Source organism: Vicia villosa, linkage group LG4 (genome assembly GCF_029867415.1).
Source record: "Vicia villosa cultivar HV-30 ecotype Madison, WI linkage group LG4, Vvil1.0, whole genome shotgun sequence".
In the NCBI taxonomy this organism is placed as follows: Eukaryota; Viridiplantae; Streptophyta; class Magnoliopsida; order Fabales; family Fabaceae; genus Vicia; species Vicia villosa.
Window position 1 is genome coordinate 48388183 of NC_081183.1, and position 13113 is coordinate 48401295.

The window sequence follows — 13113 nt, forward strand, 5'->3', positions numbered from 1 at the left end:
ATTTCCACCGAGAATACAGTTTATTTTTTATAAATCAATTGTATCAACAATATACTTATTTCCGTTTATAAAAATATTGATAACTTATTTCTGTTTATAAAAATATATGCACTTTCCTGAATGTCCTTTCATCTCCTATATATGCACTTTCCTGGATGTCTTTTCATCTCCTTATGACTTTTTATGTCATGTGCATGCATTGACAAAAGTGAAAATTCAAATTTTATTGAAAAATGAAAGGTTCATTGAGCCACTAAAATTTCAATGATTCATTTGAACATAGTGAATATGAGTCCTTCTATATGCTACATATATAATTTTACGTGAAAATAAAATTGCAAGAAAAAAATAATTGAGTTACACATCAAATTATTAAATGCCAAATGCATAATACGTTTCTCACACAATATTAAAGTGTACTCCCTCCGTTCCTTTTTAAGTGTCGTTTTAGCAAAAAACTCTTCAACCAAGATAGTGGATTATTTGAGTTACTTTTTCTATTATACCCTTATTTATTTTTCTCTTTCCAAATAAATTCAATCATAAACTCTCTTTTTCCAATAACTAATTGAAAAATTTGAGGTGGAGTTATTGAGAAAATAAGGGTATAAATGACAAATTATAATATTAAGGTATAAAACGACACTTAAATAGGAACAAAAAAATTCTTCTAAAACGACACTTAAAAAGGAACGGAGGGAGTAATAGTTATTTAAATTTTAAAAAATTAAATATTTAATATAAAATTTCCGTAATAAATGAAAACGATATTTTAAAAAATAAAAATATAATATAATATCGAGTTATAAATGTCCGTAATAAATGCCAGACGAATAATAGTGACTTATTTTGCAAAAAGACTAATTTATCCAAGGAATAAGATCAGATTAAGTTATTTTGTCAGAGGGCTTGTGATGTAATTTCTATATACTTTACTTTTTATATATTATAATAGATTTTATAGGTATTAAAAATGCAGGGTCGCATATTTATTTATAAGGATTAAAAACGTATTTAACCCTTTTTCACACTAAATTTTTAAGAGAGATAAAATTGACTCACAAAAAAAATTAAATTTCTTTTTTTAACCAACACATTTAAGAGAGATAAAAAAAATTCTAAATGTGTTGGTAAATGAAAAGAGTATTTAATAACGTAAATGAAAAGACAAATTTCAATATTGCATTAAAATTGTGTGATTTTTCATTCTCCAAATAAAGCTAAATCATGTGATAATATTTTTCACATAAAGTGGCTTTATCAATTAAAAATAATTATATAAATAATTTAGAGAAATAAAATATTTTTTTAAATGTTTAAAATATATGTTATACTAAATTACAATAAAATTGGTAATAAAATTGTAATTAAGAAAAAAATTAAAATAACCATTTAGCACTACACTGAAAGTTAATTAAATAACATATTATAATACAATTCAACACAATTAAATCTCATTAATTAAATTTAATTATGTAGTTAATTCGATTTACCAACAAAAAAATTAAAACAAAAATTGACTCAATATCCATCAAAATTAAAGAAATACATTGAAAACACACTGTTTGACAGTGCCAAAGTTATCTTAATGTTTTTTCTCAATGTTGTTTTAAAACATTCAAAAATATCTTAATATAAGGGACTGTTTTTATAATTTAAATATATATATTAGAATAATAATGACATTTTTACAACTAAAAAAATGACTACAACATTATATCAGCATTTGAAATAATTTAGAAGTTAGTACATTACATCACTATTTCTTTCTTAAGTTTATAGTTTATAGGATAAACAATTAACATTATAGTTGATAACTATAAAATATTAAACTGATGTTGCCTTTCATCTATGCGTCTTTACTTTGAAGTTATCCTTTAATTTTTTTGAAGGATTATCCTCATTTCTTACTATAGGCTCAACAATCTAATTAGCATCTGCTATAGGTATCAAATGAAATATTTATGCAGGTCAACATCTTAAATCATTCTTCATCAGTTTAACCTCTCCATTGAACACCAATTTTCCCTGCATAACTCAAACTAAATAAGTTCATAGCAGTTAACAGCAACAAATTTAAAATTAAATAAACAAATAAGACATAATAAAATAATTGAATCAAATTATCATATCATGAACAACAAAGAAAATCCAAAACAATTATATAAGTTGAAAACCCATATTAAGATGATGGAAGTTTTATCTGCGTAGTGGAATCTTGAAGTTTGGAGGATGAGATATTGTGAGTTTGAAATGGTTGGGTTGATACATATCTAACCCATATTAATTTCCAGCTTGAACTCTACACCTTTAGCATAATCTGCTATTTTATCTCAGCAAATTGAAAATGATATTCGAACACGAAGAAGTAACTCTTCTAAAACATCACTTAAACAACCCATATTCAGTATTCCAAAAAGACAAAGAAAATAGGGTAAAAAGCATGTTCCAGATGATGTTCGGTAACGTCCAAACCCAATCCTCCAACAAAGATTTGATTATCTCTTCTTTTTCAGACATCACAGACTCTCACTTTTCACAAACACTTTTAATCCTGAAATGAACAAATAGAAAATTATGAACGGATGAATCGAAAATGAATAGAAAGAGAAATGTTATAGAACATGAAGATTGGGATTTTTGGAAAAATAGGGTTTTGAAAGAAAAGTTGGATTGATACATGCATATGATGGAAGAATAGAATTTTCTAAATAATCGTACAACTTTAAAAACTGATATGAAGAAGAAAGGAAGATATGGAGAAATAGATATAATGAAAAGTAAAAATGGCATGGTTTAGTGGATATATAATAAGGAAATGGTTTAGAAATATGGAAGGCCAATAGATTGTTTCGGTAAGTGTGAATTTGATTTTCAAAAAACGCTTTCATGCCATGTACCATTAAAAATGACGGCTTCCAACTTTTGTATTAAACTTTCGCATTAAATAGTTATTAGGGTTTTACAATGTATTTTGGTAATAAAAATAAATATAAAATATCAACAAAAATTAAGAGGGTGACACATCACCTGTCATAAATGTCAAATCAATAATATTGAGTTATTTTATTAAAAGTCTTTTTTACCCATAGAATAAGAAAAATTTTAGTATTTTTATCAGAGGGCTTATAATGGAATTTCCAGATACTTTTGTTTTTATATATTAATAATAGACTAGACACTGACCCGCGCGATGCGCGGATAACTAATTTATTTAAAAAACCATATATTCTAATTAATTATCTTAACAAAATTGTTGCATTTTTTTTCATAATATACTGTGATATTTAGTTTAAATGTAAGAATTTAGAGTAAATAATATGATTCATTATGTATTTTAATAGTATTTAAAATTATAAAATTTAACAATTGTGCAGAAAGATATTAATAATAATGATAAAATATAATACTAATTGAAAGTTTCAAACATTATTATAACACTGAAGGGTTAAAACATTATATACATAAATTAAATTATAGAATAACATGTTTGCAAATAAAAATAGAATGATAGAGATACACTAAAATATTGAGATCAACTTGTTCAATTTTTTTATTAATGTTTGAATTTGAAGTGGAATATTTTAATTATAAAACTTTAACCTATTTAATTGTTTTTAAATTTTATATTAAAATATGTAGAAATCAAACAATACTTTAAGATAAATTATATTTTTTAAAATAGAAAAAAAATATGGTGTACCTTACCATACACCATAATAAAAAAATTATTCTACCTTAATTTGAATTTTCAATAAAAATTATAAAAAATATTTTATTATAGGTTATTTTACCAAATACAAAACATAGTCACATATATTAATTATAAGCAATATCATATAATATAATTACATTCACTTATAACTAATTATAAGTTTCACAAAATTCATATACATGTATAAAATTAATATTGAAAATTAACATTATACAAAAGAACAACAAAAGTTATAAATATATTGTTTTCATGATTATAATCTTTAGAATAATATTCCTCACAGATTCAATCAAAAGTTAGTCTTTGCAAATTAAAAATTCTATTTTTTAATTAATGGTGGCTCAATCTCTCATTATCGTCAGACAAAATATGTGATTTAATTTGAAAAAAAAAATTGATCAAATCTCCTATTTGATATATAATTAAAAAAGATAAATGAAAAATAAAGACGAAAAATGGAATAGACTTGAAATTTCTTACCCTTTTTAATTCTTCAAATTAATTATACAAAAATAAAAGTGAACTTAAATAATAAATTATCCTAATTCTCCCTTAGCCGTTGTCATTCCAAAGTTCAATGTTATAATCAAAAGTGATTTATCAACTCACTTTTTTTCGATAAAAAATGTGATTCAACATCTCTTTATCGTCTGACAAAATATGTGACTCATAATGTAAAAATAAAGAAATTTCATACGTTTTTTATTGTTCCAATTAATTATAGAAAAGAAAAGTGAACTCATGTAATATATTAGTCTAATTATCTTTTAACCTTTGTCAATCCAAATTTTAATTATAATCAAATGTGATTTACCAACTAACTTTTTTCTCCATAAAAATGTGATTCAACCTGAAAATTCAACAAATAATGAAATTATAACTATTCAAATCACATACATGAGATAATAAAAATGAACTATATAAAGTAAGAAGGAAAAAAACCTTCAAAATTACATAAATTTCATATTCTTCCTTTAACAATATGAAGGAGAATGTAAATTCAAATAATATATTCGACCAATTCATAGTTAACATTGTCAATTGAGGAAAATGAAGAGAAAGTTTTTAAAAGAGAAATGGAAAAAAAATGAGATTGAAGATCATTTCTTTAGGTATTTATAATGAATGCATAAAAATTAAATTAAATAAAGATTAATTGGATAGTAAAAAACATTCAAAGTATATTTTTTTATATTCGTAACGGAAAAAGTTAATAGTTATTTTTGTAACGCAATTATATTAATACACTTATATATTTTAAAAATTGATTAGTCAACCCATTATTTATCAAAATAGTAACGGATAAATAATAATAAGTATTTCACCAAGGACCTGTTCAAATAGTATTTAATATTTTTATGATATCTTTAATAAAGATTAAAAACTAAAAAAAAAAACTAATAACAGTATTAAGTTATGGAATAAAAAAGAAATTGCTATAAATTTATAATAATTCAAACGAAAATACATTATTACTGTTAGAATTATATTGTCTTTCATATAAGAATTCCTAAAACTATATATCACCTAAAATTATATTCAGCTTGCATTGTCAATTCATAAAAAAAAAAAGGAGAAAAGTTTTAAAAGAGAAATGAAAAAAAAAAGAGAATGGAGATCATTTTTTTTAATATTTATAATGAATGCATATAATTTAAATTAAATAAAAACTGATTGAATAATAAAAAATGTACATTAAAGTATATCTTTTTATATTTTGAACCAAAAAAGTTAATAGTTAATTTTGGAAAGCATTTATATTATACATTTATATATTTTAAAAAAGATTAGCCTATCATTTATTTATCAAAATAGTAACCGATAAGGAATAAGTATTGCACAAGGACCTATAAAAGATTATTTATGGTATCTTTAATGGAGATTAAAAACTGGAAAAAAAACTAATAATGATAGGAAGTTATGGATTGAAAAAAAATGATATTTATTTATAATAATTCAAATCAAAAAATGTTATTACTCTTAAAAATATATTATTTTTTTATAATAATATCTAAATCTATATATTACCTAAAATTATATATTATATAGAAACAACTGTTTTTTTAATCTTTCATTAATAAAAATCTGACAGAAAATAAGACCAAATGAAATAGTATTATAATTTTATTTAGTATACCAAAGACTATTATAATTTTATATTATATTACAATATTTTAAACTAAAAGATGTTAATAATGTTTTTTTCAATGTTTCAATATTTCAATTTAATTATGGCTAACTTAATTTTTTTTTATAGTTTTCTATATTCTTTTAGTCATAACAAAAATGCAAAGGAAAATAAGACATAAAAAAAATACATTATTACTATTAGAATTGGATCAATATTTAAAGTTAGAAATAAAATTAAAACATAAAAATGTTACTATTTTTTTATAGAATTATGTATTTTATATTTTAATGTGTTTTCTTTATTATAAGGAAATATAAGTATTTATATTATTTAAATGATATTTTATATAGTAGTATCTATTTTGTAATTTTTCCTTAACAATTATAAGGGGAAAATAAGACTAAATTAAATAGTGTCAAAGGTTATTATAACTTTATATTGAATTAAAATATTTTAGGCTAAAAAATTTGTCTTAACTATTTATAATAAATAAAAAGATTATATAATATTCATATTTTTTAATATTTAAATCCTAATAGTGATGGTTTAATATTATTATTATTATATTATTATTATTAATAGTGATGGTTTGATATTATTATATTATTATTAATATTATTTATTTTAATAACTATTTATTATAAATAAAAAGATTATATAATATTCATATTTTTTAATATTTAAATCCTAATAGTGATGGTTTAATATTATTATTATTATATTATTATTATTAATAGTGATGGTTTGATATTATTATATTATTATTAATATTATTTATTTTAATAACTATTTATTATAAATAAAAAGATTATATAATATTCATATTTTTTAATATTTAAATCCTAATAGTGATGGTTTAATATTATTATTATATTATTATTATTATTAATAGTGATGGTTTGATATTATTATATTATTATTAATATTATTAATATTATTTATTTTAATATTATTATTAATTGTGGTATTGAATTGAAGTTGGTGTGAAGAATTAAAATAAGAGTGATAAAAATTCTAAATTTTAACATGATGCCACATAAGCATTAGGATCATAATATGATGACACGTAAGAATTAGGATTAGAGTTGTGTCCAAGGTTGCTATCATGACAACTTTGGATTTATATTAAGTAGATTAAGATTTGTATTTAACTGCTTTTTACACGTTCTTTGTAATGTTTTAAAGAAATTGAAAAACAAACTAATTCCTTTTGTAATTTATTAAATTTAATATACTTGGATACAAACTAGCCACAAAACACATGGCAATATTAATGCTTGTAGGTTGTAGCTATGATAATTCTAGAAAATACTCCTACATGTTTACTACTCCTTTTATGCCTACGTCTAAAACAATTGGAAAATTCATCTTTTACCGTCTGAGTTCTGTGCTACTTACAAAGTTATTAATGCAACTAGCGGATACCCGTACATTCGCACGGGTACCGATGTGTTACGCGCATTTGTTTATAAAATATACATAAAAAAAAATTTGTTTAATCAAATGAGTTTATTATTTTTTTATATATACAAATATTTTAATCACTCAGATTTTTTCTCGCATATAAATATTTTTATTTGTTTTGACAATATTTAAAAAAAATATTTGAATCAATAATAAATTTATTTTTGTAGATAATTTAAATTAATTTTTTTAAATTTAACCATAAGATATATTTAAAATAATAATCAAACATCTTAAAATCAATTATACATCTTTAGAAATAAACATTATGTAATGATGTATGAAATCATAAAAAATTGAGAATAGTTTAATTCTACTAAAGTTCATAAAAGAAAATAAATTTATATTGTTTAACGAAAAAATAATACTTGCGGTCAATTTTAGGGTGTTTAAATAATAGAAAATATAATTTTTTTTCCCGTTTCTTACACCTTGAGTTTATTGGTACTTTGAGACAAATAATTTTTAGAGAGAACGTAAGTATTACATAATAATGAAATGTCATCTATATGAACAATTGAATGAGAGTCTAAAATAACAAACCACCAAGTATGAAAAGTGAATATATTTTTTAACTACAAATAACTACAGATACATCATAGATTAATAAATTAAATTTGTGAATCAAACAAAAAGTGGTTGTTTGTCTGCATCTCTCTAAGCAAACATGTCACACTCATTCAACAAAAAATCACTTCTAATAAAAAGAGCTTCTTCCATCAAGACCATTTTTACAAGCAGCCACATCAAAATCACTTATATTATTTTTTTTCCCTGTTAGCTTTTCCACCTTATGTAGCTTCATCAATCATCATCAACACTTAGCTTTTCTACTTATGTAGCTTCATCACCAACACGTTCATTAGAAGAATGCTTACCAATTAGCTTCTGCATAACAGATATAAAGTGATTGGTTATACCATTTGCAATTTAAATGTAAGCAAATTTTGCATAATATTTTTAATTACCAGAATAGAAGGAAAGAAAAAAAATTGGTAATACCATTCAATCAGAACTTATAATAGTTTGAAATGAAAAAAAAACATCACATGGTTAAGACTCAACCATAACCAATAAATAAATACTATAAATCATCAATTCTTAGAAGTGCTAAGTTTGATTATATACTTCCTTTCATTAATGTCTCTCCATGAGATACAATTTATCTTAATAACTAACAAATTCAATTGTGATTTTGAACATTTAGTATGAGTAAATACAACTTTCTGATAGTTTGTAAGAACAGAAAGATTCCTGAATGAAAAGTAGTAGTAGTTACTATACATATTTCTAGAAGTTGAATTTTTATCATAAAATATAATTCAATGTAATTTGTAAATATGAACACAAAAACTAATCATAGAAAATGGCAGAAGATGTGCTAATAGTAACAAATTATAGTCTGCCAACTAAAAACTGGCAGAAGATGTGCTACCTGAAATTAAAGTCTAGCTCTAAACATGAAATATATTTCCCCTAAACATCCACCAATCCCCTAAACACACCAGTAACTTGAGATACAGCCCCTCCGCCTCACCGTTCCAATGAGAATACGATCCAACGTAACCAACCTAAGCAACCGATAGGAATCGCCTCAAGCAATGAACCAATAGACCCCTAGAACCAAATCCAACCACAAGCAAATTTAAGAAAACAACTGCATAAATACATTAACATGCCAACTGAAAACTCCCCCAAGCCCCTAACTAAGAATTGAAATTGGTCGATAATGTTGACAATAGTCAGACGCAAAACTCCTTGAAACTACCATAGTTGAATGCTGTAGGAAGCACAAGATGAAAACTTGAACTCCACGGCTGGATGAGACGAATGAAGGATGACTGCTTCAGACGCTTTGACACCGCATCTGCACAAAAATTCTGCAGCAGCAGACAACACAAAAACTAACAAATGAAAAACCAATATGATTTGAACCACCACTGCGTGAAATAAATCTTCCAGGGAACCAGTCCGTGTTTTTGATTCCATGGAGAGACATTCATGTGTGAAATAAATCTTCACACAATGTTGGACCATAATAATAAGGTTCCTGCAACCGAACCTGCATTCAATCAAAGCATGAGGGAACAAAGTTACAAAACTTATTATCATCACAGTAAGATATTAGGTGCTACAAGCCTACAACAGTTATATGAACTACAAATTTTCCCTCTTTTTTGGTGTTGTGGGGTAGGTTTATCATAAAAAACAAACTTTACCTGCCTCATTCATGTTTGAACAATAATATAAATCACTATGAAGTTCACTAACACAACATCGTAGGAGTCTATGGTTAAAACAATTAAAACTCGTGGTCCTGCAGTAGGAAGCTGATCAAGGTAAGAAGTGGGTGTATATTGATTTGAAGTTGAAGGTATTGCCATGAGTCCGTGTTGTTGTTGTTGTATAGACCAAAAATAAGGAACTTGTGATTTTGAGAATGGTCCCAACCTACTTCCACCTTTAATTAAACAATCATCAACCTTCAACCTGTTACATTCAGCCGACAAGGACAATAAGTTGAAACTCTGCAGAGTACAAAATATAATATAATCATCAGAGAGCATAATGATGAGGGGACAAGGAGAGACATCATTACCAAAAGTATTCATAAGCTTACTTGCGATTGAGGAACATATTTTGCAGGTGTCGGAGATTCCTGAGACAAAGATATGTCAAGGAAATGGCATTGCTGCTGAAGAACACCATTTTTATTTTCGAGGAAATTCTTCAAACTGGTAGATTGATTTATTCCGGAAGAAAAAGTGTTTCCATTTCTTGTCCTATTTAAGTTTTGTGCTTAGGTTAGACCTCCGCATTTTGATCCTTGGTGTTGTACTATGATTGGATCACACTGGTAAAGCTCAGGTTCTTTGGCAACCTGTTGTTTTGGTAGTTCTAAACTCCGGATGAGTTGACTGGTGTGAACATGAGCTGTATTAGAAAAAGAGAAATGCAGAGAGAAATAGTGAGAAAGAGAGTTTGTTATAATCTTGGTAATGAAACTCTAACTGAGTCAGTTACAGGATGAGGTATATATATGTGGCTGCAGCGACAGGTGTCACTGCCAGCTCACTACCAGCAGACTATTACATTGTATCTCTTAATCTAACTCTATAAAATACTATATACTCTAATATTTCCCTTTCAAATGGTGCTGCCATTTCTGAGAGGTCTTTGTGAGAGATATGCTTTGTCAAGAACTTTGAGATAATCCCTTAGAATTAAGAACCTTTGAGCAGACAACGGTTTAGTGAGGATATATGCACTTTTGAATTCAGCTGAAATATGCTTCACAGAAAATGTCTTATTTAGGACTTTTTCTCTAAGGAAAAAGATATCAAGTTCCATGTGCTTAGTCTTGGCATGAAGCACAGGATTGTGAGCTAAGGATACAGTGCTGAGATTATCACAGTAGAGAAGAGGAGTAGCAGTAGGCACATGTAGTTCAGCCAAGAGGGATTGAATCCAAAGAACCTCAGAGGCAGTACTGGCTAAACTTCTGTACTCAGCCTCTGTGCTTGACCTGGCGACTAGAGTCTGCTTCTTGGACCACCAGGAAATCAGATTGGGGCCTGATGTAGACTTCCTATCATCAGGATCTGACCCCCAATCAGCATCAGAAAAGGCAGTGATGGAGATAGGATGATGAGAAGCAGCTGGCATAAAGTGAAGACCATGATGAAGGGTACCTCTAAGGTACCTCAAAATCCTCTTGACAGCAACCCAATGACTTTGCATAGGTTGAGATAGGAACTGGCAGGCTTTATTCACTGCAAAGCTGATTTCAGGTCTGGTAATAGTGGCATATTGAAGAGCCCCTACTACAGATCTATAGTAGGTAGGATCAGGTAAATAATCAGTCCCCATTTTGGTCAGTTTCAGATTTGAAACCATAGGAGTAGGTAAGCTCTTAGCCTCACTCATACTGGTCTTGGCAAGGAGATCTTTGATGTTTTTGGACTGAGAGAGGAAGAGTGATCCACCTGAGAGATGAGTCACCTCAATGCCTAGAAAATAGTTCAAGAGTCCTAACTGTTTGAGGGAAAATTGGTCATTGAGTTTGTTAACTAGCTGCTGAATGTGAGAGGGAGAATCTCCTGTAACTATTATATCATCTACATAGACTAGCATGTAGATAGAATAAGTGGGGGTATTCAAGGTGAATAAGGATGGATCACACCTACTGGTGACAAATCCAAAACTGTGTAATGCAGCAGTGAGCCTTTCAAACCAGGCCCTAGGAGCCTGCATTAAGCCATAAATGGCTTTATGAAGTTTGCATACAAGAGTAGGGTCAGAATCCTGAAAACCAGGAGGCTACTGCATGTAAACCTCCTCTGTAAGAATGCCATTCAAGAAGGCATTTTTGACATCCAATTGAATGAGTTTCCATTTTCTAGAGACAGCCAATGTAAGAACAGTCCTCACTGTGACAGGTTTCACTACAGGAGAAAAAGTCTCCTGAAAATCAAATCCATGAACTTGATGGAAGCCCTTGGCTACTAGTCTAGCCTTGTACTTTTGAAGTGAGCCATCAGGATTTTGCTTGATTCTAAACACCCATTTGCAACCAATTGCTCTTCTATTGGGAGGTAGCCTAGTAAGGGTCCAGGTCTGATTTTTGAGTAAAGCATTGTGTTCATCTTGCATTGCTGCCAGCCAATGGGGATTTTTAAGGGCAACCTTGTAAGAGGATGGTTCCAGTTCAGTGAGGAGAAGAGTAGGGTGAAGTCTAGGTTGCACAATTCCATCCTTAGCCCTAGTAACCATAGGGTGAGTGTTCACAGGAAGATTAGGAACCAATGGTGAATTAGGAGGAGAGGAAGATGGTGATGGAGAAGGAGAATTGATTGGAAAAGATGCTGCAGTAGGAGAAGCATCAGAATGAGGTGAAGAAGAGGGAAGGTGTTCAGAAACAGAGGCTGCCAGTGAGGAAGAAGGAGAGGAAACAGCAGCTGAAGTGAGAGGAGAAGTACTTGAAGGTGTAGATGAATATGGGAAACTGAAGGGAACTGGTACTTGGCAGTTGGAAGAAGAACTAGATGTTGAAGTCTGAACTGGAAAAAGGTCAGAATAAGGATACTTTGTTTCATTAAACAAGACATCTTTTGAAATAAAAAGCCTTCCATCAGCTGCAAGGCATTTGTAGCCCTTGTGTTGAGTGGAGTAACCTCAGAATAAGCATTCCTTAGTGTGATAGGAGAATTTGGAGGAACTGTAAGGCCTAAGGTGTGGATAACAAGCACACCCAAAATTTTTAAGGAACTTGTAATCAGGTTCAGATTTGAACAAAGCCTTGAAAGGTGAGTTCATTCCTAACACAGTAGTAGGCATCCTATTGATAAGGAAAGTAGCAGCCAAGAAAGCATGATCCCAATACTTTAGATGTAGGGATGCATGAGCTAGCAAGGTCAGGCCAGTTTCAACCACATGCCTATGTTTTCTCTCTACAGACCCATTTTGATGATGGGTGTGGGGACAAGTAAATCTGTGAATGGTGCCCTGTTTGGAAAAGCGTAAATTCCAATATTTGAAACTTAGGCCTAGAGGCCTTGTTGGTTTCAAAGGTAATCTGGAAAGAATGATTATTGACTCTAAAACCAAAGAAAATAAGTGTCTGTTGTTAAGGACATGGTAGAAACTCAAATTACTACAAAATCTAAAACACAGGAACACAAGCTGTGGAAGAATGAAGACATTTAAAATATATATTATTAGAATTTATTAGGAGTTACCATATATATTTTTTAAAAGAGCTGTATGAGAATTATTAAGAATTATTAGAAGTACAATAATATAC